This window comes from Balaenoptera musculus, chromosome 7 (genome assembly GCF_009873245.2).
Source record: "Balaenoptera musculus isolate JJ_BM4_2016_0621 chromosome 7, mBalMus1.pri.v3, whole genome shotgun sequence".
Classification (NCBI taxonomy): domain Eukaryota; kingdom Metazoa; phylum Chordata; class Mammalia; order Artiodactyla; family Balaenopteridae; genus Balaenoptera; species Balaenoptera musculus.
Genome location: NC_045791.1, coordinates 88836602 through 88864322, shown reverse-complemented (window position 1 = coordinate 88864322; position 27721 = coordinate 88836602). Strand labels below are relative to the sequence as shown.

Here is a 27721-nt window from a genome sequence, read left to right as displayed (position 1 = left end):
TATTTTAGGCCATTAACAATTATTTTATTTGATACCCGTAATAATTGTTAATAACCAGGTATATTTGTGAATATGCAACTCTTGGAAACATGATCAAGTATATTAACAATATATGCTACTTTTCTATTGTCACATTATAATTTCAGTACATTTATAACACTTCAAATAGAGTAACCAGTTTAATCACTTTTTAAAATCGATAATATCAAGTGAAATATTGCAAAGAGTTGAAGTAGAGGTTAAATAGAGGGACTTAAGAATTAAATAGCCCAGGTTTGCATACTAACCATGTGAAGATGGGTTAATTTCTTAATCTTTTTAAGCTTCAATTTTCTCATCTAAAAAGGGCATCTAATATTAAGATCAACCTCATATTTATGAAGATTAAATGAGGTAGTACATATAAAACAGTATCTATCACATAGATGCTCAGAAGTTAATTACATTATGTACACTATAGTATTAGTAGTATGATAGCTAAGGCAGTTAAAAGCAAAAAAAGAAGCATCATACAGTTAAAGTTACAAAATGTTAAATATGAGCAGACCATGGACTTCCCCTTTCTCATAATTTGAACAGCAGTTCTATGTCCTATGTTTATAAACAGGTGATGCAGTATTGATTTGCAGAAGCATTGTGTATATGAATAGGCATGAGTACTGTAAGTAGACTATTTGGGAAAGAATTTGGCTCCCTGTGAGGGGCAGTTTTCTGAAATCATTTTTCCTTCATATTCTTTTTTTTTACAGTTTTGGTATTAAAAAAAGAGCTTAGGGAGACAGTTTTGTTCCAAAGATTTATGTTTACCTGGCAAACTCAAGTCCTCTGTCCTTTCATCCTTATTGTTTTTTAAAGCACCTTCAAGAGAAAATGGTTTTTAATCAAATTCATGAGATAACTCTTTATGTTATATTTTATAGCCATTTAAACTTTTCAAGATAGGGCACAACTAATATAATGTATGACTGAATGTATTTTTGGAAAAATTTCTGCACGCTGGAGCAGAATCTTCACATCTATCTACGAATACTAAACAGATTTTTCCACATAGAAGACAGTCTGTAAATTGCTGTGATTATTAAATTCTTTCCCTCTATCATGGTTTTTATACATTTATTTTGATATTTAAGGAATCAAAGGCTATGCATATCATCAAAAAGTTTTTAATTCACAGGGCTCTGCAAGTTGTGCTCACTCGCTGATTAACATTGGAACACCGCAAAACAGTATTACTAATGGGAAGGGCAGTTTTTGCTCTTCTAAAGTTGACTGCTTCCTTTCTGGCAACAACCTCAACCTCCCTACTGCCAGTGAGTTAGATCAAGAAAATAGTTATTTCTCTTAGTTACCAGTCTGGAAACTTTCAAAGATGCTGTGAATTACAGCATAAGAAATAAAAAAAAATGTTTTTTATTTAGGCTATTGTCTTTAGACTGAGAGACAGATAGAAATTTGGTTCACAAGCTCTGTCACATGCCATTATGTTGCTCAGCTGACAGGTGGTGCTTCAGAATAATATAGACAGTGGGGATGTGTGATTAAGTTCTATCAGACTTTCTGGGACACACTATGAGTTATACTCTTGCAATTAAGACATTTTAATGTAGCAGTTAAATTACTAAAAATTCAGATGTGAAGATAGTAACACAAAATAATTGTCACATGCCAGAATCTTCTTAAATTTTATATGATTTTTAGATGCAGGTGTTGAATTTGGGATTGAGATTTCATGTAGATACAACTGTAATTTTTTCTTAAATGCAGACTGAAACTGGAGTATTAAACTATAATCCAAGTCAATACCACTGATTTTCCTCCATCGATTTTGTTATTATTTATCATTAATATGACATTCTCTTTAACCTATGGTTGATCACAAATTTAGAGAAAAAAAGTGTTATCTGCATATTTGAATCAAAGAAATTTTTAAAGGATATTTATCCAATTAAGATGCCCTGATATATTTTAAATGAAGATACCATAAGCAGATTAAACTTCATGAATATATTCTGTAAATGACAATTGTTGTTACTATGGTAACCTTTAACCAGGTATGTGGTGGTGTAATTTGGATTAGTCCTATTCAGTGGTGAGGTAACGGAAATGAGAGTAATTAACATTCAAGGTTTGAGTTTAAAGAAAGACAATATGCTGAGTTTATGAGAGAAGCAGGGATATTGAACGGGTAAATGAAAATGCTAGAGACGAAATGACCACCACGTAACATTCAGCCAGTCTCTCCTTCCTTTATCTCACTCCATGCTGGCTTTTGTTTTAGACCCTGCTGTCCTCCACCCATGAGTGGTTCTAACTGCATCCATGAATCAGGGACCAACTCATTCTCCTCTTACACAGCAGTCTTAATCTTTCACTGCCAGTCAATATCCTACTTAAAAACCAGTCTAGAGAGCCTTTCCCATTAGAAAGGGCAGTCAGTTTCTATCAGTTTTATTACTAATTTTGCCTTTCTTATTTAAAATGTATCATTATTGTGTTTAAATACTATAGGATTTGTTAGGGTTCCATGTGTTTATGAATTAACCCCCTGCCCCAACCCCTATCACCAAATATGGAAGCAGTTTTCCTCTTTTCCACTTGTACATTAGGAAGAGTTTGCTATGATTCTAATTGTGTCACTCATTTCCTTCAGTGCTATTTAATGTACAGTCTTTACCTGGGTGTAGCACTTTGGATTTTTCACTTTTATTTTGTTTTATTTGAAATCATTTTGTTCCTTTATTTAGCTTTTGCAAGTATACTAAAATGGGTTGTCTGTGGACATATCTGCCTGAAATGAATACAGCTTAAAAGCAGAAAATTATTGATTTTTAAAATGAATTATTTTCCTCAGATTTAGTGAGGCCAGTTTCCAATAGCCATTTTATTTACCCTTTATCATTTCATGCAGTAGCTTTAATATCACCAAAGCTACTGTCACCATCAATACATTCCTGAAAAAGAACATGATGTTTTGCAGCTTTTCCAAGAAGAGAGTTGGGAAGTTGTATGCATTGTTTGATTAAATTTTGTTATACCTATATTACATAAAACCCCTTGTAACTCATAGTTTAAATCATATTTCTTATGTTTCTAATAGTAATGTTAAAATATTCCAGTTGAGTAGCATTTATTGTACTTTTTAAAAAAATTCAGGGATGAATGATCTATACTATGTTATATTGCTAAGAGGAAGGATAGCAAGCTTCTCTGGATTTATTTGCACTTTGAGAAATAAAATTTAGGAAAACTGGTTATATAGGTTTTTCATTCCTCTCCACTAGAAATCTTGATTAGGAACATCAGTGCACATGATTTTGGGAACACGCAAGAAGGGCAGCAGTGGTAGTCCCAAATAACTATTTTCAGAGGAGGTCATAAACAGCTGTCCCTTTTGACTGTGATCCCTATTTGGAATAGTCTTAGTACTTGTGAAAGAAATCTTCTCTAGGATTAGGGCTTGACATGCAACTATTCGTGTCCTAAGACCTTATATTCCCCCCCACCCCCTCCCGTGATCACTGTTTCTCCAGCAGGAGTTAGAGGCTAGGCTAGCAGATATTACCTCAGCACAGTAGTTAATTCCTTTTTGCCAGTTCTCCCTCCTATTCCTATACAGTATTTCAACCATGAACTAGTTCATGTAACAACTTGAGCTCTCTATTCACTCAACTCTTTAGAAATAATGAAGTATAAATGAATTGCCAAAGTTGTCCTTCACAACAAGGATCAAAATTGTACCTACTGGAGCCTTGTAGCGCCCCAAATGTTTATTTTTACACAAATATTTTGATTCTCATTGGTTCCATGCATCACTGCAATTCTCTTAATGCATTGTGTTATGCTCTGTAGTTTTTACAAGTATGAAAATGTTGAAGTATATTTATTAGCCCTGATGCTATTAAACGTTCAGTTATTTCCCAGGACTCTTAGATGGGTCTTGGGAAATTCTGAGATGAAATTATGTAATGTGTAAGTGAGAAATGACATTCATTTTTGAATGTAATTTGCAGTGAGGGCATTATTGAGGAAGAACTAATTGCTATCATATCTGTAGTTGAGATCAGAGACAATGATTAGAATTCTGTTTTTTAAGATTATTTTTCTAGGCATAGACACTGTCTCTCAGACTGCAAACTGAGATGTACTTATCTAGAAAATCAATTCCGTATCAATTAATTTATTAGTGCATTAGACTGGTTTATGATCAAAGTAGGTCTGATATTGTCATATTATACATAATATAACTATGCATTAAATATGTATAACGTATGTATCTCATAGCTGAGAACAATGAAACTACATAGATAATCCCAATTTGTGATACACTTTGAAGTTTTCTAAGTTTTGTCCTTATTGGAATAATGTATTTTTACAGGTTGAAATTCCAGACAGCTTCACACTATAGGATTGTGTTATGTTTTCTTCCATACAGTGTGCAGCGTTTTAATTCTTATAATAACAGGGCTGCTCAGTTTGCCAGCAGGAGGCCCCTCAAAGCAAGATGATGTCTCTCGGTTGGCAGATTTCTGTATAACTAAATAACACTCTGCACATTCCTCTCAAATACCCGAGTAGGTGAGATAATGCTATATAACTTTTTTTTTTAATTTAAAAAATAGCTGTATTATGTCAGTGACCTGTAATAAATAGCACTGCAAGGAGAAACGACAGCCTCATTCACCTTGCATCCATGCAGAAATAACTGAGCTGTATTTCCATGGCTGGAGAGAGAAGAAAAAAGCGAATGGAAGAACAGAACCAACCTTAGATCGCAGTCACTCTCATGCTAATAAGAGGAAGTTTACAGTGACCGTTTTTACTATGTTAAATTTACCACTCAACACACTGCAGGTAAACACCTTGTACTCTAAACATTCAGATAGTTGTTGATAATAATGGTGTGGTGGGTACATCATAAAGAGTGTGTTGCCATCTCCCTGAATTCTACATATTTTTCTGTTAAGTTTTCATCAATTAGCAAAATATTATACTGAAATAAATTTATTAATTGAACATAATGATGCATTGAGAACAAATACAGTTTTTGGACCAGGATGGCAATATGTATTTAAGCTTTTCTAATTCAAGATCTGAGAATACCATTTTCTTCACATTGTACTCTCCTCTTTCTTAAAAAAAAAACATTAATTGTGAACATTGAAATGCCTAATAAAGAAAAAAAAAATCATATGTTATAGAACAAACTAAAACTAAGACCTTTAAATTCATTCTCAATGAAAAATTTAAATGATTTGGTAATTTTGATTTTTAACTGTGATTCCCAGTTATTCTAAGATTTTCAACAGATGTTACACAGAGAATATAGAAAAATTTGCAGTGATTGTGGGCCTGAAATTAAAGCCTCTGCTTAGACTTATGTCACATTGAAATTTATGGAAATCATGCAAACATACTTCAATGGGATTCAGTCCGTTGTACTTATTTGTACATTCTGCCTAGCCATTCATTTGTCCAACACCTAACAGACATTGCACAGCAGTGGGAACAGACAGCCTGATGTACAAAGACCAAGGATATTTGGCCCTGGCTCCACAATTAGTTTATTTCAATCAGTAAGAAAGTCAGGGCTGTAGGATTTAATATACTTGCCATCCACAAAAGAACATCAGTAACAACAACACTTCAGATACTCAGAAGCTCTGGGTGATTTTATAAACAAACACATGTAAATTCATCACACTCTACTGAGGTTGCAGATTACCATGTTAAATGCATTTTAATGTTTGCTGTGTTTCTAATATATATGAGATTGGAATTGTTGGCTGGAGGTAGAATTCTTAAAATGATCATTTTTTCCAGGTATTTTATTTTACAGAAAATAAATTTAAGACACAGAGAGAGAAGTTATTTGCCTTAGTCACACATATATTCAAAAGCATTTATTTTCTTTTCCTTTGTACAGGCTAAACTTTTCATACTTCTGAAGTTGCAGTTATTTCTTTTTTATCATTTTATATTTTCCAGTATATAAATAAATGAATGTTTACTAAATATATCTTGAAATAAAATATTACACACTCGTTTAAAAAACTGTTTCCACAGTTTTTGTCCCCTATACTGGAAGCATTTTTTTTTTTTTTTTTTTAAGAATAAACAGTTTTATTGCGCTCAGACTAGGAATCCATGGGTCTTGAGGACCTCTGTGAATTTGTCAGTTTTCTTCTCTATGTTCTTTTTGTCCTGCTTCCGTAGCCTCAGGAGCTGCTTCTTTTTCCGGTAGTGGATCTCGGCGTTCTCCTTTCTCTTCTCTTCCAGCGTGGCTGTTACTGCCTGGTACTTCCAGCCAACCTCACGAGCCAGCCGCCCTAGGTAGACAAACTTCCGCACAGGCTTCAGACGCACAACCTTGAGGGCGGCAGGAACCACCATCCGCTGTTTCTTGTCATAGGGTGGCGGGATCCCATCAAACACCTTGAGGCGGTCCCGAGCCTCCTGGCCTCGCTTGGTCCTGTGGGGCAGCATGCCTCGCACTGTCCGCCAGAAGATGCGGCTGGGGGCTCGGGAGTGGTAGGGGCCGCCGGAGGGGTTGGTGTCAATCCGCTTGCTGAGGAAGGCCAGGTATTTCAACTTGCTTCTGTAGAAATTGCCAGAAATGCTGATGCCCTCACAGCTGCACAACCACCACCTTTCCGCCCAGACGCACCTGCTTGGCCACGATGGCTGCCAGGCGGCCCAGGAGATGGCCTCGGCCATCGGGCATCAGGACCTGCCCCTCTGCCATCTTCGGCAGCAGCCTGGGAAAGTTATACGGAAAGCTGTTAATCTTCCAATATTCATGAAATATTTACAGTAACACATTTAGGTGACTCAACTTACGTTGTTGCTTTTTTCCTGGTTTTTTTTGTGCCTCAGGTTACTTCTAAATGCAGCAGTGATTTTTAACACATATTACTAGATTTGGTGTAGGTATATAATGTTTCATGGGTGTGTATGAAAACTAATGCAGTTGAGTAATGATGAAAATTATGTAAACAAGGGTAGTATTTAAACAATAAAGTGAAAATTTAATAAATGTGGATATCATTGCTTTTGAGCACCTTTCTAACTTTCTTTGTAGCAAATGTAGTCATTAAAATTCGGTTTTAAGAGGGAGGGGACAGTACCATTAGACAATATTAAAAATTGGACATTTTATTTAAGGAAATGTGTTGTCAGTAATTCTTTTAGGAGGTTTTATCACAGTGCAGCAAAGCATGTTTTAACAGTTTTACTGCATTAAATCTACACACTTGCTGTTGACTGTGAACAATCATGAATTTAAATAAAGGGAGAAGTTAGTTGGAGTAAAATGTTCTGTTGTCTTATATCTGTAGAAGTGATTATTATTAGTTTTGTTTGTTTTACTATAAAGTTTGTCTTGGTGCTTTCTGAGACCATTTTCAATTAAGAATGGTTAACCAATAAGGTAACATGGAGAACGGTCTCTGTTCTAGAGTAAAATAACTAAAACATGAGCTTTAAGTCAACAAACCTGAGTTCAAGTTCCAGGTTTGGGACTTACTAGCTGTGAGATCAGTGGGAACAAGCTATAAAGCACAGGAAGCTCAGCTCGGTGTTCTGTGATGACCTAGATGGGTGGGATGGGGGGGGTGGGGTGGGAGGGAGGTACAAGAGGGAGGGGATATAGGTATTCATATAGCTGATTCACTTCATTGCACAACAGAAACTAACACAACATTGTAAAGCAATTGTACTCCAATAAAATTTTTTTTTAAAGTATCCACATCTTTAAAATGGGAAAAAAATACTTAAAATACTTCTTCCCCAAGGTGTTTTAATGATTATGTAGGAAAATGTGTATAAAGCAGTTAGCATGACATTTGGCTCATGGTAAGTACTTGAGAAACATTACTGTATTTTTTATAGAAAAATCTTTTTAGGTGATAATTTTTAATGCTCTTTTAAAAATTATCACACTGATTTATATAAGAATCTTTATCTTTAATATTCCATTTCGGAGTGCTGAATCTACAAAACAAGTTTATTTAATTTTATTCAATACACATTTATTGAGTGGTTAATTCTGTCCCAGGAATTATATCAGGAACATGTCAAAGAATCTAGTGAAGAAATCAGATGCAAAAATAGCTACCTTCAGTATTTTATGATAAATGGTAAGCAAAAGGTGCTCTGAAATGAAAAAGAAGCACGTTTAGCCCAACCTGGAAGTTGGAAAGATATTTCTGGGGGGAGATGGTTCCTGAAATGAGTCATGAAGATGAACAAGAATGAGTCAAATGAAGAATGGTGAAGAGGATGTTCCAGACAGAGGAACCTGTAATAATAGATTTAAAGAAGCTGGAAATTACCATGGAAAGTACAGTGAACAATTAATTCAGTGTGATTAAAGCATAAACATGTTCAGGGGTGGGCAAAGGTTGAGACTGAAAATGTAGAGACACATTTCACAAGGAACCTTTTATATCCAACTAGGGGCTTGCTTGTTTGTTCTATTTCTCCCTTTCTTAAAATAATTGGTAGGGTTTATATGCTGATTTGATTTACAGAATTTATCATCTAATAAAGAATGTGTGTGTGTGTGTGTGTGTGAGTGAGTGATAATCAGGGTACATGATCCACTATTCAAATAAACTAGTATTTGGTAACCCTGATATTTAAGACATAGTGGAATATGTAGAATGAAATATTAAAGTACCAAGTAAAAGATTTTTTAGACTTGAAAATTTTGGAGAGAGAATCAAATTTAGGCTATACTCCTTGGAACATTACTGGGCTTTGGTTATAGGAAGGAGGGAAATGAGGAGGACCTACAGATTAAAGAAAACAGATTAAAATGATATTCATTGGCTTCTACCATGTATCAGGCTCTGTGCTGGGTATTTCTACAGAAATTATTCTTATATATCTGACAATACAGACCTCTTTAAAAATACATCATATCTGTATTGTTATCTATATCCTATATATAGACATCTATATCTGTCAGAGAGAAAGCTGGTATTCAGAGAGGTTAAGTAGTTGCATAAAGTTAAGAGTTCAGAAGAAAGATATGAAGTGGGGATTTAAGTCAAATTTCCCCTGACTCCAAAGACATGGGGGTAGAAACAACTAGTGGGTATTTCAAGTAAAATTTGGTTGAGTTGTCCCCCGTCCTTGGGGGGAAAATCATAATTAGTGTAAACTAGTTATCACCATTTCATTTCCCATCCCATTCAGCTATGAAAATGGGATAGAATTCTGGTCACTGAAAAGGGAAGTCTGACAGGTTTTAAGAAAAAGTCTCTCACCAACGGAAAGAGATACAGAGGGGAAACACTCCCTTTTTTTGGCTAGATGTCATCATGTTGGCATGTGACACCTGGAATTGTCGCAGTTCATCCTGTGGTTCCAGGTGAAGTCATCAATGAGTCCAAAGGCAAAGTGAAAGACAGGAAACACTTGGATTCTCAATGACAAATGTCAAGTCCCTGAACCAACCCTGGAATATCTCTATCTCTGGACCTCCTATATGTAAGAAATTAAATCTCATATTTTTTAAGTCATTTACAGCCAAACTGTTTTAACTGATAGAAACCCTAAATGTTCAAATGAAATGCCCTGACTTACTTGTTCAGCTATAAAGGTGGCAGATTCATTCAAATGTCTTCCTCCTTACTTTAAGTTGACTCCCTGTATGGCCATTAGGAAGAAATAGGTAAGTCTAAAGGAAACATTAGGGATCTGTTAGTGTTCGAGAATCCATGTCTGAAAGAGTTGTGAGAATGGAGACTGAAAACTAAAATGTAGGTTGCTTAGAGTTATAAGGAACACAGTTATAAATTCTAAATCTCTGTTGTACAGACAACAGCATAATTTTATTATGTCTTAAATCTGTCCTAAATTTTGTAATAGTTACAAGAGAAATAATAAAACTATCTGGCTCTTCCTTTGGATATCTTTTTTAAAAAATTTAATTAATTTATTTATTTGGCTGCCCCAGGTCTTAATTGCAGTATGCGGGATCTTTAGTCCTCTGGGTATCTTTAACTGTCCATTATTCCTTGAACATTATACTTGAATTTTAGGTAAGATTATTCGATTCTTATGAACTCTGTGTTTAGGCTAGAGGTAGTTTACTTCCCACACTGTTTTGCCTTTGGAAGCCTCATATAGGATGTTTATCAGCCTTTATGAAAAAGGCATGCTGTTTGCAGAAGGCTAAAATGGTTTGAGAAGAGACAAAAAAGGAAGCTAAACAGAAGTGGCATCTTTGGTTTTATACATCAATATTAAGTCAAACTTTTTAATATGTTGGCAGTTAGAAATATGTAATTTGGAGAAAGATTGTTCTTTTCCCTTTTAAAAATATCTATTTATTGAGCCCTGCTATACTACAAGAAACTGGACTAATTATTGACACATAAGTTATTGCATTACAATTTTGGAGTAATATTTTCTTCTTAGTATTTTGTTATGATTTCATTGGCTATAATCATGAAAGTAGTAAAGTCACTTGATACTTCTGGTAATTCCATATATACTTGGAAAATAATTTTACTTCAATTCTGTAATTAATGAACATTTTAATGACTGATTAGTGACTATTGGCTTCTTCTAGATATTATTTTTTCAGATAAACATTTTACTTGTGGAATATGAATGAGATGTTATACCATGTTAGCAAATGTCCCACTTAAAATGTTGAAGAAAGACATAATTTTAGACTTTTCAATCAGATAAGTATAATATACAAAATATGGATTGCCCTGCTATACTACCTATTGGTAATTATATGGTCTCCTACTAGTTAAGGAATTTCATAGCCTGGTAACTCATTCCATTCCTACCATGCTATAATGTTGCATTAAAATTTGTTTCTCCTGTAACTTTTAAATGTCTTAACAAATAGTACCATTGATTATGAAAAAACCCTTTAACCAAATCCTGTTTACAACTTAGAACCATTGAGATGTGAGGTGACAGGTCACTAAGATCTTAATCTGCAAAATGACCTACCTTTAAAGACTTCTCCTTTCTTCTGTACCTTGCCAAACCAGTTTATTACTTCTGTAGTTTATATAAACATGTTGACTTCTGTACACTTCAGTTTTATTTATATTACACAATAGTCATATTGGAAATTAACCAAATTTATTATTGAATTAATCTATTAGTTGGTAGAAGTTATAAAATCATCTTACCTATAGCTAAATGATTATACTTTTGTGTCATGTTTAGTAGTTGTTATGTAAGTAACTGTATATGTAAATACATTGAGAGTAAAGTGAACTGAGATAGTTATGGCATGTCTCATCAGATTTAAAATGTTTCTCATTATAGAAATGTTAAAAGTTTATTTAATGTTACTTTTTAAAAAATTTTTATTGACGTATAGTTGACTTACAATGTTGTGTTAGTTTCAGGTGTACAGCAAAGTGAATCAGTTATACATATACGTATATTCAGTCTTTTTTAGATTCCTTTCCCATATAGGCCATTACAGAGTACTGAGTAGAGTTCCCTGTGGTATACAGTAGGTCCTTATTAGTTATCTATTTTATATATAGTAGTGTGTATATGCCACTCTCAATCTCCCAATTTATCCCTCCCCCCCCTTACCCCCTGGTAACCATAAGTTTGTTTTCTATATCTGTAACTCTATTTCTGTTTTGTAGATAAGTTCATTTGTACCCTTTTTTTAAAATTCCACATATAATAATGTTAACATTTTAAATGTTTTTGTAACCACATGCTACATGATGATATTTGGTAACAAATTCTTGGGATATTTCATTATTAACTAGTTGTTAATTAAGCATTGAAAGTAGTCTAAAGATCCCAAATTTAGTAAACTGCTTAATTAGGAACAGATGATCTCTATTGAAAATGAAAGTCATATGCATATATCAACAACTTCTACCTCACCTAATAATCAATTTGTAGTATCAGTAACAACAATTTTTCACTATTTTTGGAACATATTCTATATACCAGGCTCTGTGATAGATGCTTTGCATAAAATATTTCTTAAGAATCTGAAAAACATCCTGCATAGTAGGATTTTTTATCCACATGCTGCCAATGAATAAATGAGGATGTTTAGAGGACAGTAATTTACCTAAACTTACATAATTAGTCAATAGTGGATGACTTTAAAGCTACACATAGTTCTTCCCATTGTGATACTCCATATTAGGAATATGGAACATAAGCTTATTTGAAGTAAATTATTTACAAGTAATTCTAATCGTGTTGATTCATGATAATGGATCACTGAACACTATGCAATTATTTTTATAAAACAAATTTAAGAAACATGTTAAGATTATTAGTCTCTTACGATGCCAGACTGAGGAAGATATTTGAATGTTGACCAATAATAACCTCAACAGAATTTGACCCCATTACTATTAGTAAAGACCTTAGTATTATTTATGTAAGAAAGCAACTTATGAAAAGCACATGGCAAATTATATGTCACAATAAAAAAGTAATTGTAACAACACAGTATGAAACGGTAAACTTCCTAATTTCACTTATTTCTAAATATTTTCACTCTGAGATTTTAAAAATTTTGCAGTCATTTGCTTTGGACTCATTATGCTTGGAGAATGGGGCTTTTAGATAATTACTTATTTATCATCATTTCCAAAGAGATTGGCCAAATACTATGAGGAGAGTTTTATGTAGGCTCCTTCCAGCTTCTACTTTTAGGGAAATATTCTGGAAAGAGAAACTTTAGGAAGAAGGAACTAGAATTTCAGCGTATATGAAAAGGAATAACAAGAAATGATGCAAGGCCTAAGGATATTAGAAAATAAATAATTGTCACATTAATTCAAAGACAAAAGTTTTTTCAGAGGTTTTTGGCAGACTTGAAAGTGAAGAAGCAGTTGATTGTTGGAATTGGCAGATGACAAAAAAGAAGAAACTTGGAGATTCAATGAAAGCAGTACTGTTTCAGAAATATACTCATTTTTTTAAAGCTCAATAAAGTGCTTGAGGGAAGACTGCATAATTTCCATTGTGAATTTTAAGAGCCATTTTAGAAAGTCTACCAAAGAAAGTGTTCAAGAATTCTGAAATTAGGGTCATTACCCACTGTGATAACCATATATATATATATTCTGAAAATGTATATTTATCAATAGATACTCCTAGACTCCACCTTTTATTTAGAACATTAAATTTATGGTGGCCTTTGGGTTCTCTAGTAGCATTCCAGCTGTCTATGTTAATGATATGATTCTTTGATTAAGTATATGAAGAACCTTATGCCTTTGATATAAGCATTTAGCTACTTTTTATTTTTCCCACCTTTATTCAGATATAATTGACATATAATGTATAATTTTAAGGTGTACAACATGATGACTTGATACACATATATATTGTGAAATTAGCTCCTTTTTAGAGAGCTTTGAATTTGACGAAGATATAAGAAATTTAAATAATTTTTCTGTAGAATAAATGACCCATAAAATGTGACTACCAAATTATGACACAGTCTATAAGTCCATAAGTAAATTATGTTTAATAGTTTGTCCTTATACATTAACTGGTCGGTTTGATGACATTAAAGTTAACCAAACTTGATTTCTATTTAATAATGTATGTTTGGTCTAGGATTTGATTTTACCCTGCTTACATGCTAATAAGTAGCCTGCTACTGTGTCATAGATGGTTTCACAAGAAATAAGACTCTTGGGTCAGAACCAAAGGACTTCATTACTTGTGTCACATTATTATTATTATTCTATCTCCTCTATAGGCTTTTTCAGTGTACTTTTCTGTATTATTTTTAATGCTTACTTTGGAGATTAAGCTATACATCTTCAGGTAATTCCAATGCATATTATCTGTAAATTTACTTTAAGGAATACTAACCTAGAGGGCTGAAATTGTCTCTATTAGTTATTCCTTTGAGGTAAGAAGTTAACCCTAGAAGAAGTGCCTAGTAAAACATAGCTTTGATTTTTGGAGGTAGTGATGCTTATCTAAAAATAAGACTCAATAACCATCTATCAGTTATATGTACCATTTTCCAATCTCCAAGGACCCTGTACTGTATGGAAGTTTGATGGGACTAGAATTTGGGGCTGTTGCAGTAGTAGTGTCACAGTCAGAGAGGAGCATGAAAAGTAGTGAGTACTTGAAAAAGGAGTGTAAAAAAAAATGGATTAGGAGAATATATGGTCCAATGCCAACCATGGCCAATATACATATATATAGGCCAATTTTGGAACTAATATTTATTAGCTGGGACATTTCAAGGAGCCTACATACACATAGATACTTAACAACTAGTTTTGTTTTCCAGAAGCAGTACATTTTCCTCTCAGTCTTTCCCCTTACACTTGCTTCATGCATCAGCATTCTTTTCTCTTCATGCCTGAGATCCCCCAGGACATAACTTTGTCCACGATTGGCAAAAATGAAGACCTTCAAAAATTCAAAAATACCCGCGTTAGGCATCACAAAGCAAGCTACTTTTTGGCTGTTTCTCTAAAGGTCACATAATGCTTTGTGTTTTCTACAACATGATACGGCATGACAGAACAAAGTAGTTATCTTTTGTACTTGTCAGCATTGTTATATCAACTTCAAATGATGAAATGCTTCTGAGTACGCTGTTGCTTTTTTCCTTTGGGGGCTTACACTGATTTCTTTAAAGTATTATGTGCATCAAATAAATGATTCATTTATTATCCCTGACACCTGAAGTTTGCTAAAAAAGTATCTAGACATCATTTCAAAACTGCATTTGGATGCTATTTGCTTTTGAAGGGATAAAACTGCAGTTCATTTGGACTTTGTCTTCAAGTTACCGTTTTTACTTAACATCTGTGTTTTGCAGTAGGGGAAGAGGTCATACTCTGACTGGATGTTATCAGGACAATGTTTAGACTGTCGGGAAATAAATTTTAATGTTTAATATGTTTAATTGAATGGTTTTTATTAAAAACTTGAGTCAAAATCATATTCTGATTCGGTAATACAAGATGATGTAACTTGTATTAGTTAGGGTAATACCGGCTGATGGAACATAAAACCCTTATGTAATAGTGGCTTAACTCAGTAGGGTTTATTTCCCTTTGCATAACAATTCAATGAAGATGTTTCTGGTTGTACTTCTGTGTAGGGTCCTACCATCTTCATATGGTTGTCAGGGTGGCCTGGTTGATGTCTTCAGCCAGATGGGGGAAAATAGAATGGAAGGTTGCATGTGGAAAGTTTCTATGAGCCAAACCTGAGAGTGGCATACACTCTTTTTGCCCGTATTCTCTTGGCTAGGATTTAATTCATTGACATACCCAACTCCAAGGGAAATATGTTCAAGCTGTGTGCTTAGAAGTGGCTTTGGTAAACAGCCAGCTGCCTCTGCTCTAGGAACCTTAATTGGGGAGATTCTCTGTTATGGTGGAGAGAGATTTAAATTCGAGGTCAGTCAGCCTTAAGATAAAATGTAGCTCAGCCAGTTATAAGCTGTGTAACCCTGGGAAAATTATTAATCTTCTATTTGCCAGAGTAGACTGAATCATAGAATAGGAAAATAACACCTACTGCACAGGATTGTTAAAGATTAAATGATATAATGTGTATAAAGTGCTTAGCACGATGCAAGGAACATTAGAAACACTTGAAAATGATAGTTTTAATTTTTATTGTTAAGTTATATATTCTATGATGGTCTATAATAAATATGATTTCATTGAACATTAGCTTAGTTCAATACCAAAGTAATTTTTAAAATGGAATTATTTTATGTATAAGCCATAGCAGTCCAAGAAAATTGTGCATTTTAGCAGCTGTCCAAAGCAAATGAATACATAAATATTTATGCAGCAGAACTAAATTTGGGGGCAGATAGGACACAAACTCAACATTTACTTGGTTTTCAGGCAGTAGATGCTAACTTTGAAGGGTTTTAACTGAATAAATTTGCTTCTTGGTTGAATTTGATAAGGAAGGAAATTAAAAACCTTTAGGGTAATTAGAAGAGTAAAATTATATATAGTCTTAGTCCATTTGGGCTGCTATAACAGAATATCAAAGACTGGGTGCCTTAAACAACAAACTGTATTTCTCTTAGTTCTAGAGGCTGGAAAGTCCAAGATCAAGGTGCCAGCAGATACTGTGTCTGCTGAGAGCCCACTTACTGGTTCATAGATGGCCATCTTCTCCTTATGTCTTCACATGGCAGAAGAGGTGAGGGAGCTCTCTGGGGTCTCTTTTATAAGGGATTAATCCCATTCATGAAGAATTCACCCTCATGACCTAATCATCACTTATCAAAGGACCTATCATCACACTGGGGGTTAGGTTTCAACCTACACAACACAAACATACAAGTCTATAGGAAGTGTGTATGTATACGTGTATCTATATCTACATTCATATCTGTCTATATATCTATCTGTCTATCTAAAGAGACTATCATTTCTCTAATGTCTATCCTATGATAACATATCTCTCTTGTAATTTTAATATTTTTGTATCTTGGTTATTCAAATCATTTAAAATCTAATATAATTACAGTTATATATTCATAAAGAAGAAAAATGTGCTGCATACTTTAATGTCATGGGACTTACTGTATAAATAATCCATGAGAATCCACTTTTAGAAAAAGTACAGCTCTTCTTTAACAGAAATAACATGATTTACCTGCTACTTTTCCTTCTACATAAAAGAATCTAGAGGAGAGAAAAATCATATTAAAACTAAACATGAAAGTATAAAACTGTGCTTTTAAAAAATTAATAAAATTCATATTTCTGTTCAGTTTTCAGAGACCCCAGATCCTTGGCTGCATATAGTTCTAGATCATTCATTTATAGTTTTATATTTTAAAAGCTTTCTTCATCTTGATTCATAAAATGATTTCTTGAGTTTCTCTTAGCATTGAAACATAATGACATCTTGTCATCACTAAGTCTTCTGTGAAGAAAAAACAGGACTGAACTTGATCTTTTCTTTGTACTGGGCAGTGAATGATAGGGTTTGAGGAGAGTGATTTTTTCAGCTTTAGACCAGAGTAAATATTTCAAGACAGGTATGGTTTCCAGAGTAAAGTCTTACCCTTGTTATAAGTACTTGCATACTAAATCCAAAATCCTGAAAATACCTTATTTTCTGTGATTGTCAAAGAAGTATGTGATTGGGAATTTTTTTTCACTTTCATTGCAATTCTGTTGTTCCCTGAATTTGTTAGATAACTACTGAGCTAGTTTGACTTATCAAGTGTCTTAAGTAATTTCTGCCTAATCAGTTGATGAGTATTTGCGTGGATTGGGGTTTGACCTTGTCTAGAGAGCATCATCAGTCCACATTCAAATTCAGTTATACATGTCACAAGGCTTACTTCATGCCAGCAAATAGACAAATCACACATCCCCAAGATGTCAAGATGAGTCAACACAGAGGATTTGGGAGGAAGGGTTTTTTAGTGCTAGAATTGACTTTGGAAAAGGAGAATCTATTCATGCTCCTTTTGTCTACTTTGTGTCATTAAATGTGTGACTGTATATCTCTGTCCTCTGTAATTGAAGATACTGCTGCTGGTATTATGTGCTATGTAAAAGTGTGTCTACAAAGACAGTGTGGTAGCACACTACACAGTGCAGAAAATCAGGTTACCCTCTTCATAATGTCTATCAATGTTATTTTCAGGGTCTGTTGATATTTATGAATTTCCTCCCTCTTTTCTCATTCAAATAGAATTAACCTTTAAGGAAGGACAAAGAGTATTTCTTCAGGATATATCAGGTATATTCCCAGGATTTTCTAGCCTACTGGACAGTTTCTAAGATTCCAGTTTGCTTTCTTAAACTTACTTTCTTTTCCTCTTTTACCTTCTACTTCCTCTGAAAGTAAACGCATAGCATTACATGAAGAATTAGGGAGATCTCAGCTCTATAGATAGATTGAACATTTTTTGTAATTTTTTCTAGCTTCTTGGTTCAATGTTTGTTATTCGCTGGAGAGCAGATACTTTGTATAGCAAAGGTAGACATTATAAGCCTTCTAAACATGTCTGTGTTGCGTGACAAAAGTTATTGCTCCTCCCTAATCAGCCTGAGAATATGTTTTCTTATTGTTCCCTAGAAAGAAACTGGTGAGTCAACAAAATGAAAAAAATAATTAATTAAATTCTAGGACCACTTTTATAATACCCCTATAGTAGTCATTTATATGTTAATATTTTATAATGACTAATTTAATAAACAGATGGTGGTTCATATTACAGTATGAGAGTGGGGCATTTCCTTGGGCCAATGATTATCTACCCAGTTTTCAATTAGAGAAGACTGCCAATTACCTGGAGTGGTTTTTATTTTAATTACTGGGTGATTAGGACAGCTAGGTAACCGGCCCAGAGGAAGGAGAACTAAACTGTGTGTGTGAATCCTTATTATGCAAACCCATAAAATAAATAAAAGCCATGCAAAGAAACTTTCGATGAAATGGTAGATAATTTACCTGAGGCAGTCCATATTCTTTTACTCATTTGATCACTAAAAAGTGAGTTTAAAATGTTAAACTGGCTGTTTGTGAACTAGACATTATTTTTCTGTAAGGAAAAATAAATTCAGAGGAAAGGTATTATTTGTTAGCAATCAGTGTTCAACATTTATGTTTAACATAAAATCAGTGTTCAACATTTTATGTTTAACATACCGTGTTTTGATATGGTATTATCTCATTAAGAGAAGTCATTTATAGAGTGATCTTTGCTCCCTGAAGTATGGCTGAGACTTGAGGCAGAAAGATCACATGAATAAATTCCTGATTTTCTGGTCTTGTCTATAAAAATCTTCAGATTTTTTACTCAAGCTTCTTTTCTACATCTCCAGCTATCCTCTGAATATTTTTAGTTAAGTGTTTCCCATCACGTTAACTTCAACAAATCTAAACCAATCTTATTTTCTCCCCAAACAAGGTTTGTTCTCAAGATTTTGTGTTCTCATCTCTGCCAAAGAAACTACTATTTTAACATTCCTTCAGACAAGAACGGTTATAGTTATTGATTCTGTGCTACCATCTTCCTTTCTTTATCCATCATCCTTTGTAAAATTTCTTAGGCTAGTATCTTTATCTCCATTTGGGCTATCATTCTATCCAGGGTTTCATAGACTCACAACTAAAGAACTGCAGTAGGCTTTGCTGAGAAAATATTCTCATTTCTGTAAATAACCCTTTGAATAGCAAACATTGGGTTTTTACACAATTCCTTTACTTAAAAATATTTCATTGACTATTACCTCAAGTAAAGAATATATACACTTTTCTGCTTCAAAGTCTTCGGTAATTTGGTACTGCATAACTGATAGGAGAGGAAGGACCAGTTAGGTAATACCAAATTACTGAAAAGGGCTGATTTAAGTTAATGAATGGATGAAAAAATTTGAGTTGGAATCTACGAATTCTCCATTTAGACTTAGTCTCATTTTATTTAAAAAAAAAAAAAAGAAGAAAACCAATATTTAAAGTAAAAGGCCGGGTACTTCCCTGGTGGTCCAGTGGTTAAGACTCTGTGCTCCTGACACAGGGGGCCTGGGTTTGATCCCTGGTCAGGGAACTAGATCCTGCATGCTGCAACTAAAAAAAGTTGCATGCCGCAACTCAGCACAGCCAAATTAATTAATTAATTTAAAAAAAGAGTGCATGTATAAAAAATAAATAAATAAAAGGCGGTATTCAAACAGATGTCCCTAATATAGTTAATTTTAAAAGCAAAAGAGAATATTACCTGTGATCTGAAAAAAAGTGAAAATGCAAAGTATAGAATTTAAGCAAATTAGGAGAACTGTTTTAGTAGATTGTTTAAACCATATTTTTTTTTTAATTAACTATAAAGTCAGCATGGAGATGCTGAGCACTTGGTGAGATACGTAAATTGGGTAAAGATTGAGGAAATGAAACCTGTTTCTTAAAGTATAAAATACTTATTTACCTGTATTTAAAAAGAATGTATTATCAAGGTTACATTAGGACAACATTTTAGCTAATAGTCTCCCATTATAGTATGTATGTTGGGAAGACTTGAAAAATAATTATTGTGAACTATAGTTCATAAAAGTTTTGGGTTGACAGGTACCTCTGTTCAATATATAGGCCAGTGAGTTTTTATCAGGGTCTGGATTTCTGATACTCTTACCAATTAGCAAAGATAATATTTGCAAGTAGTGGTATGATCCATTCAAATTTCAAGAATGACTCTTAAATTGATTGAGTTTGTGTGTGTGCGTGCGCACACACACATAGGTGCATACATGTGGAGCATAATATACGTGACTTACCTATTTTTTGATCAGGTGCACTGGCAACCAAGTATATTCATTATTTCCCATTTTCAGACTTATCCTCTATTTCTGGTTCTCTGTTCAAAAAATTTTCACCCAACCTAAAATGTTTAAAGTGAAATAACGTGTTCATCAATTTTGTGCATAAGTATTTAACATTCTCCATTTCCCTATCATAGGCATTGGTATCTTATGCTCCAAGACACCTGTATTCATAGAAACATTAACCTTTTTTTTTTACTACATTCACTTTTCAATGTGTAATTTTAAGTCATATAATTGTAGATTCATAACTTAAATCTCTGGTTGTTATTTTTGTGAGGGAAATCAGCAAAATAAGGAAAGAATCTGTGTAAATTAATAAACACAATAAATAGTAATACATATTACATTGTTACATTTGCAGACCATATGCTTAACAGGTAAAAACACAATCCAAACTTTCCAGTTATGTACATGTGGGACACTCATCTAAATAATTTAAGGGATCTTGATTTTGTAGGAAAGATAATATATTATAGAGCTGATCTTTCCTGAAGGCTATAATTATGTACCAGGGCTAATTTTAGGCATCAGTGGGGCTCTCTCACGTGCTGTCAGGTGAGCCATAGCACGTGATTAGTCAGGTAGGTTTCTACCATAAGTGTTTATTAACTTAAAAAGTTTAACTATATGCAGCATGAAAACAGATACACTGGTCAACAACATATAGTAGACCAGATGGTTTGAGACGGATACCATGTGCCTTTAATCAGCTGCTAGTAGGGTTGAAAAATGCCCCCATAGTAGGCTAATAGAATAGTAGGTTTACAATTTAAGGCAATTTCTTTTTTTCCCTTGCGGAAGAATGGGTGCTAAAACTTATCAAGTTTAAACTACTCTGACACAAATAAGTGGTTACCACTCACGGAATCTGTTTGCAAACCCTGATTCATGCCACACAGAGAAAAAGGCACATGGGTGAGGGGATGGGGATTTTCTTAACAGTTCTCACATAAAAACAACACTGTTCCTTGTCTTATTTCAATAAGGTTTTAATGTGGAAAAAATAGGCTTGACCAACATAATAATGTTAAATAAGCATCAGAATAAGTAACTGAGGGAATTAGGATAATCATTTACCATGGGCTAGATCTCCTTCCTTGAAGGTAGTTGAGGTTGTTCTGAAGTGCCGTCTGAAATACATTATTTCCCACAGTCCTTTCCATTCTTAATTATCTTTTAAAAATTAATCTAAAGTTAATTTTAATTAATTTTTAATTTCATTAATTTCAACATTTAACCTTCAACATTAAAACAAAAACAAAACTAAGATTTGCAAGGAGAAAAAATAACAATAATTTTATTAATCACTGGTAGGATTTTATTACAGTTTGGATCAATTTTGAATGCTTTAAATATATATTCTGCTTGGATAATGTTAACAGTAAAACACATATTGTGATTACTTAATAACTTGAACACATTTACTACTTGGGTTCTCCTAAAATGTCTTTACTACAGGAAAACAGAAAAGAAAAACTTTAAAAGGCTTGCTAGACTATTGAAATTCTATGTAAACTGAAATATAATAATTTTTAAAACCAAATCTTTTTTAACCTTGCTTAAAATAATCTCTCCAAAAGAGCAAAATTTGATTACAGTTTATTACCCCCTAGGTTCAAGAAACCTGGCTGCTCATTTGGCAAGTTTAGAAGAAGTATAGCTATTGTAATAAGCCCCAAATAGGTAGGGGTGCAACCCATGCATCCAAAGTGTCACAGGAGGTGAAAGGGCTGTAAGCTGGGAGAGAGGAGGCAGAAGACTTCTTCCCTTTTGTTCCGCAGCGAGCACATGACTCAAGCTAGTTACTTTGCTTCTCTAGGAATTTCTCATTTCCTCATCTGTAAAAGAGGCATTGGGCTAAGTGATGTCTAGATTCTTTCCAGATCAAAACTTTTAAAAGCCCTAATTCTAAGCATTCTCTTCCATACATGTACAAAACTGAAAAAATCATATTTTTATAATCTATGAAAGCTTCAAATGAAATAACTGCATTTTAGCAGGTTTTTTCTATTAAAATTTTGAAAAGGGAAAGTAGGTATAATATCATTTTAGCGTCATAATTTCACTTTTTAACATTAGCATCATCTTTTACTACAAATTAGCTTTATTAAACTGTACCTTTTTTTCTAGTCCCATGACTAGAAAGAAATTTGCCTTTCTTAACTGTTTTTAATTTTATTGAGGAATAATCGACAAATATAATTATATATATTTAAAGTGTACAATGTGATTATTTGATATACATATACATTGTACAGTGATTACGAAAATCAAGTTAATTAACACATCCATACCCCACATAGGTAACATAGATAACGTGTGTGTGGTGAGAATGCTTAAGATCTATTCTCAGTAAATTTCGAGTATAGCATACCATACTAATTATAGTCAACATGCTGAACATTAGATCCTCAGAACTTACTTTTCTTACATCTGAAAATTTGTACCCTTTGACTTATAGCACCCCATTCCCCAGCTCCCAAAGCCCTGGCAACCACCATTCTGTTCTCAGTCTCTATGAAATCAGATTTTTTTCCCATTCTGATGCCACATATAAGTGATACCATACAGTATTTGTCTTTTTCTGGCTAATTTCACTTAGCATAATGCCCTCCGGATTTATCCATGTTGTTGGGAATGGCAAGATTTTCTACTTTTTTTAATGGGTGAATAAATTTCCATTGTGTGTATATCTGTGTGTGTAAATTTTCCCTATCCATCCACTGCAGGATATTTGGGCTGTTTCCTTATCTTGGCTATTGTAAAAAAATGCTGCAATGGACATGGGCTTGCAGGTTATCTCTTTGAGATACTGATTTCAATTCCTTTGGATGTATACTCAGGAGTGGCCTTGCTTGATCATATGTTAGTTCAGTTTTTAAATTTTTTGAGGAACTGCCTTACTGTTTTCCTTAATGACCGTATCATTTTACATTTCCACAAACAATTTATAAAGTTTCCCTTTTTTCATGGCATCACCAACATTTGTCATCTCTTGTCTTTTTGATGACAGCCATCCTAACAGGTATGAGGTGAGATCTCATTGTGTTTTTTTTTAAAAATAAATTTTAATTAATTAATTTATTTATTTTTGGCTGAGTTGGGTCTTCGTTGCTGCGCGCGGGCTTTCTTTAGTTGCGGTGAGTGGGGGCTACTTCTCGTTGTGGTGCACGGGCTTCTCATTGCGGTGGCTTCTCTTGTTGCAGAGCACGGGCTCTAGGCACGTGGGCTTCAGTAGTTGTGGCTCACGGGCTCTAGAGTGCAGGCTCAGTAGTTGTGGCGCACGGGCTTAGTTGCTCCGCAGCATGTGAGATCTTCCCGTACCAAGGCCCGAACCTGTATCCCCTGCATTGGCAGGCGGATTCTCAACCTCTGCGCCACCAGGGAAGCCCCTAATTGTTTAGATTTGCATTTCCCTAATGATCAGTGATATTGAGCACCTTTTCATATACCTGTTGGCATTTTTATGTCTTCTTTGGAAAAATGTCTATTTAGGCGCTTTGCTCATTTTTCAATTGGATTATTTGCTTTTTTGCTTTTGAGTTGTATGAGTTATTTATATGTTTCAGAAATACTTCAGATATACTTATTAGATATGTGGTTTGTGAATGTTTTCTCCCATTCTGTGGGTTGTCTTTTTAATTTATTGATTGTTTCCTTTTCTGTGCAGAAGCTCTTTAAGTAGTCTGATATACTTATTTTAGCTTTTGCTGCTTGTGCTTTTGGTGTCTTGTCTAAGAAATCATTGCCAAGACCAATTTTTTGGTCCTATGTTCAATTTTTTCCCTATTTTTTTTATGATTTCAAATTTTATATTTAAGTCCTTAATCCATTTTGAGTTAATTTTTGTGAGTGGTGTAAGATAGGGGTGCAGTTTCATTCTTTTGCATGTGGATATTCAGTTTTCCCAGCACCATTCATTGAAGAGGCTGTCCTTTCCCCAATGTGTGTACTTGGCACCCTTGTTAAAAATTAATTGACCATATATGCAGGGGATTATGTCTGGGCCCTCTATTCTGTTTCACTGGTCTATGTGCCTGTTTTTCTGTCAGCACATACTGCTTTGATTACTATAGCTTTGTAACATAGTTTGAAATTAGGTAGCATGATGCCTTCAGCTTTGTTCTTATTTCTCAAGATTGCTTTTGCTATCTGGGGCCTTTTGTGGTTCCATACAAATTTTAAGATAGTTTTTAAAACAATTTTGTGAAAAATGCAATTGGAATTTTGATTGGGATTGCACTGAATCTGTAGATCGCTTTAGGTAGTATGGACATTTTCAGAGTATTAATTCTTCCAATCCAAGAACATAGCATATCTTTCTATTTGTTTGTGTTTTCTTCAGTCTCTCATCAATGTCTTACAGTTTTCAGTGTACAGGTCTTAAATCTTCTTGGTTAAATTTATTCCTAAGAATTTTTTTAGATGCTATTGTAAATGGGATTGCTTTCTTAATTTCTCTTTCAGATAGTTTGTTACTAGTGTATAAAAACACAAATGGTTTTTGTATGTTGATTTTATATCTTACAACTTTACTGTATTTTTTATTTATTAGTTCTAACAGTTCTTTTGTGGAGTCTTTAGGGTTTTCTAGATATGATATATCGTCTGTAAATAATGACAATTTTACTTTTTTTCATTCCAATTTGGATGCCTTTTATCTCTTTATTTTGCCTGATTTCTCTCTCTAGCTAGGGCTTCCAGTACTATGTTGAGTGAGGGTTGTCAGAGTAGGCACCCTTGTCTTGTTCCTGATCTTAGAGGAAAAGCTTTCCACCTTTCACTGTTGACTGCAATATTAGCTGTGGATCTTTCATATATGCCGTTTATTATATTGAAGCATTTTTCTTTTATACCCAGGTTTAGACTTTTTTTATTATGAAAAGATATTGTGTTTTGTAAAATGCTTTTTCTGCATCTATTGAGATAATCCAATGATTTTTATCTTTAATTCTATTAATATGGTATATCAAATTTATTGATTTGCATATGTAGAATGATCCTTGCATCCCAGGGGTAAGTCCCATTTGATCATGGTGAATGAGTCTTTTAATGTGGTGTTGAATTCAGTTTGCTAATGTTTGGTTGAGAATTTTTTTATCAATATTCATCAGAGATATTGGTCTACAATTTTCTAATGGTGTCCTTATCTGGCTTTGGTATCAGGGTAATGTTGTCCTCCTAAAATGAGTTTCTGTTTAGTTTTTTGGAAGAGTTTGAGAAGTATTGGCATTCATTCTTCTTTAAATATTTGGTGGAATTCACCAGTAAAACCATCTAGTCCTGGACCTTTTGGTGGTGAGAGATTTTTGATTCCTAATTCAATCTCCTTACTCATTATTATTCAGTTCAGATTGTCTATTACTTCATGATTCAGTCTTGATAGGTTGTGTGTTTCTAGGAATGTATCCATTTCTTCTAGGTTATCCAGTTTGTTGGCATATAATTGTCCACAGTAGAGCTGGGCTTAGAGCAGTGGCAGGACTTACCGGCCATGACAGGTCAGAGGCCTGATCTGAGATGGGGGTGAGGCATAGAGCAGTGGCAGCTCAGGTCCCCTTCCTGTATGTGGTAAGGTGCTGTGGTGTTCAGATCCCAGATAGCAGGACACAGCAGGGACTGGGACTCCTGAGGGCAGGTCCCACCCCAGCAACAGCTCCAGCCACAAAGAGTAGTTGCTGTGGGTGGACTCTAGGCAGCTCTGTCAGTGGCATCAGCATTGGTGAAGACTGTGGGAGACCCCTGTAGCAAAGGCTGCAAAAGTCCACAGTTGTGAGTCTTGCTGGGGTTCTCCTGCTCTCCTTTCCCCATGAGGTGAAATTCCTCTGAGGCTATCCTTCCTGGCTCCAAGCTTATCTGGACTGGAGAATGGGGTGACACAAGTAATAGGCTTCCTGTGCTTTTCTATGATGCTGTCCTTGGTTTTAGAGCTACAAAGGGGTGTTTTTGCTTCTGTTTTGTTGTAGTCCACAGCTTTCCCTGAGCTGTTTTCTCTAGTTTGTAGTTGTTTATTTATTGCTTTTGGGGTTTTTCTTGGGGAGATGAGTATTGGGATTTCCTAGCCCTCCATCTTGCTGACATCACCTCCCAATTCTTTATTTTTCATGTATGTTTCAAAAAAAAAGTCTGAAACTGGATTTTTGCAAGGCTTTTCTGAGCTGAAAGTTTTGTTTTTTGGAAGCTTAAAAATAAAAATCTTTCTATCATGTCATATCTGCATTAACTGCATTGTAAAGTTAATTAAGCAATAGCTGGGCATTTCATAGGGATTAATGACTAACAAGGAGGAGTGGATAGCTCAAGGTACAGCCAAGGACCATTAACATCCACTGGCCATTAATTCCCAGAAAATGCCCAGCATCAAAGTCATTATTGCTATTATAAACTGAAAACGGAAAAGACATATAGGTATATGGATTTTTTTAAGGGTGATGCAATTTTAGTTGATATGTACAAGGTATTAATGGAGAACTTAATTTTTGTACATTATCCAATCACATTGCTGCTCTCATCTCTCATGGTTCCATTTGGGTTATAATTAAACAGTAACAATTGTAGACCTGGGTATTTCCTGGGGATTAATGAATGGCTGGGTGGAGTTAATTGCCTAAAATATAGTTTCAGGCCATTAACCTCAGTTGGTCACTAATCTCTAGGAATTTATTTTAACTGAAGTCATTTTTTTGTGTGTGTGGTAAGAAGAAAAATGCATTCAATTATTTTAGTAATAATTGTATTCATTTTTGTTTTCTTGAAATATATCCAATAATAGTTGGGATCTGTGGAGTCTTGCTGTATGTCCATTTCAAAGTTACCTCTTTTTGAACATAAACACTCAATGGGTGGAGAACATCCCTATGATACTTAGAATACAGCTTCTTTCAAGAGCTTGTTGATTCTTTTCCTTATTGAAATAATCTTTCTTACCCTGGTTAAACCTGGACAAAATTGCCTTTGTTATCAATCAGTCATCTATGAATAATATTTTATCTAATACATATTTATTAATTCTATTGGCCATTGTTCTTTGTAATGTATATATTCTTAATAAAATTTTTCCTTGTGTTTCTCTTAATGGTGTATCATGTTCTAACAATAATACCAATTCCTTTGATTTGTTAATGTGTTACTAATTTCTGCTTTACCTGAAAAGTCAAAAATTAAATGGGTTTATTTAGACTGAAGAGGATAATTGATTAACAAAATACTAAGATTACCATTTAAAATCTAATTTTGTACTGAAGATAATACATAAAGAAACTAAAAGCCATAGAGTTACAAAAAAAAAGTTTTAATTTAATGAATATCAACACAAAATTTGGTAGTGTCATGACAATTACATTGATTAGATTTTAGTGAATTCTAATAGTAATTCTTGACTGACTTCAAGTAACATAAATTTAAAAAAT

At 34.1% G+C, this 27721-nt stretch overlaps 1 protein-coding gene, 1 non-coding gene and 1 pseudogene across 5 annotated transcripts in view; 2 read left to right on the top strand and 1 right to left on the bottom strand.

The window, feature by feature from the left end:
• ERBB4 (erb-b2 receptor tyrosine kinase 4) overlaps nt 1–27721 on the top strand; it is a 1123927-nt gene that overhangs the window by 17045 nt on the left and 1079161 nt on the right. The gene's annotated exons all lie outside the window — the stretch shown is intronic.
• On the bottom strand, nt 6130–6742 carry LOC118898211 (annotated as a pseudogene).
• On the top strand, nt 19471–19543 carry TRNAR-CCU. Its single transcript has one exon. It is a non-coding gene; the product is annotated as a tRNA-Arg (tRNA).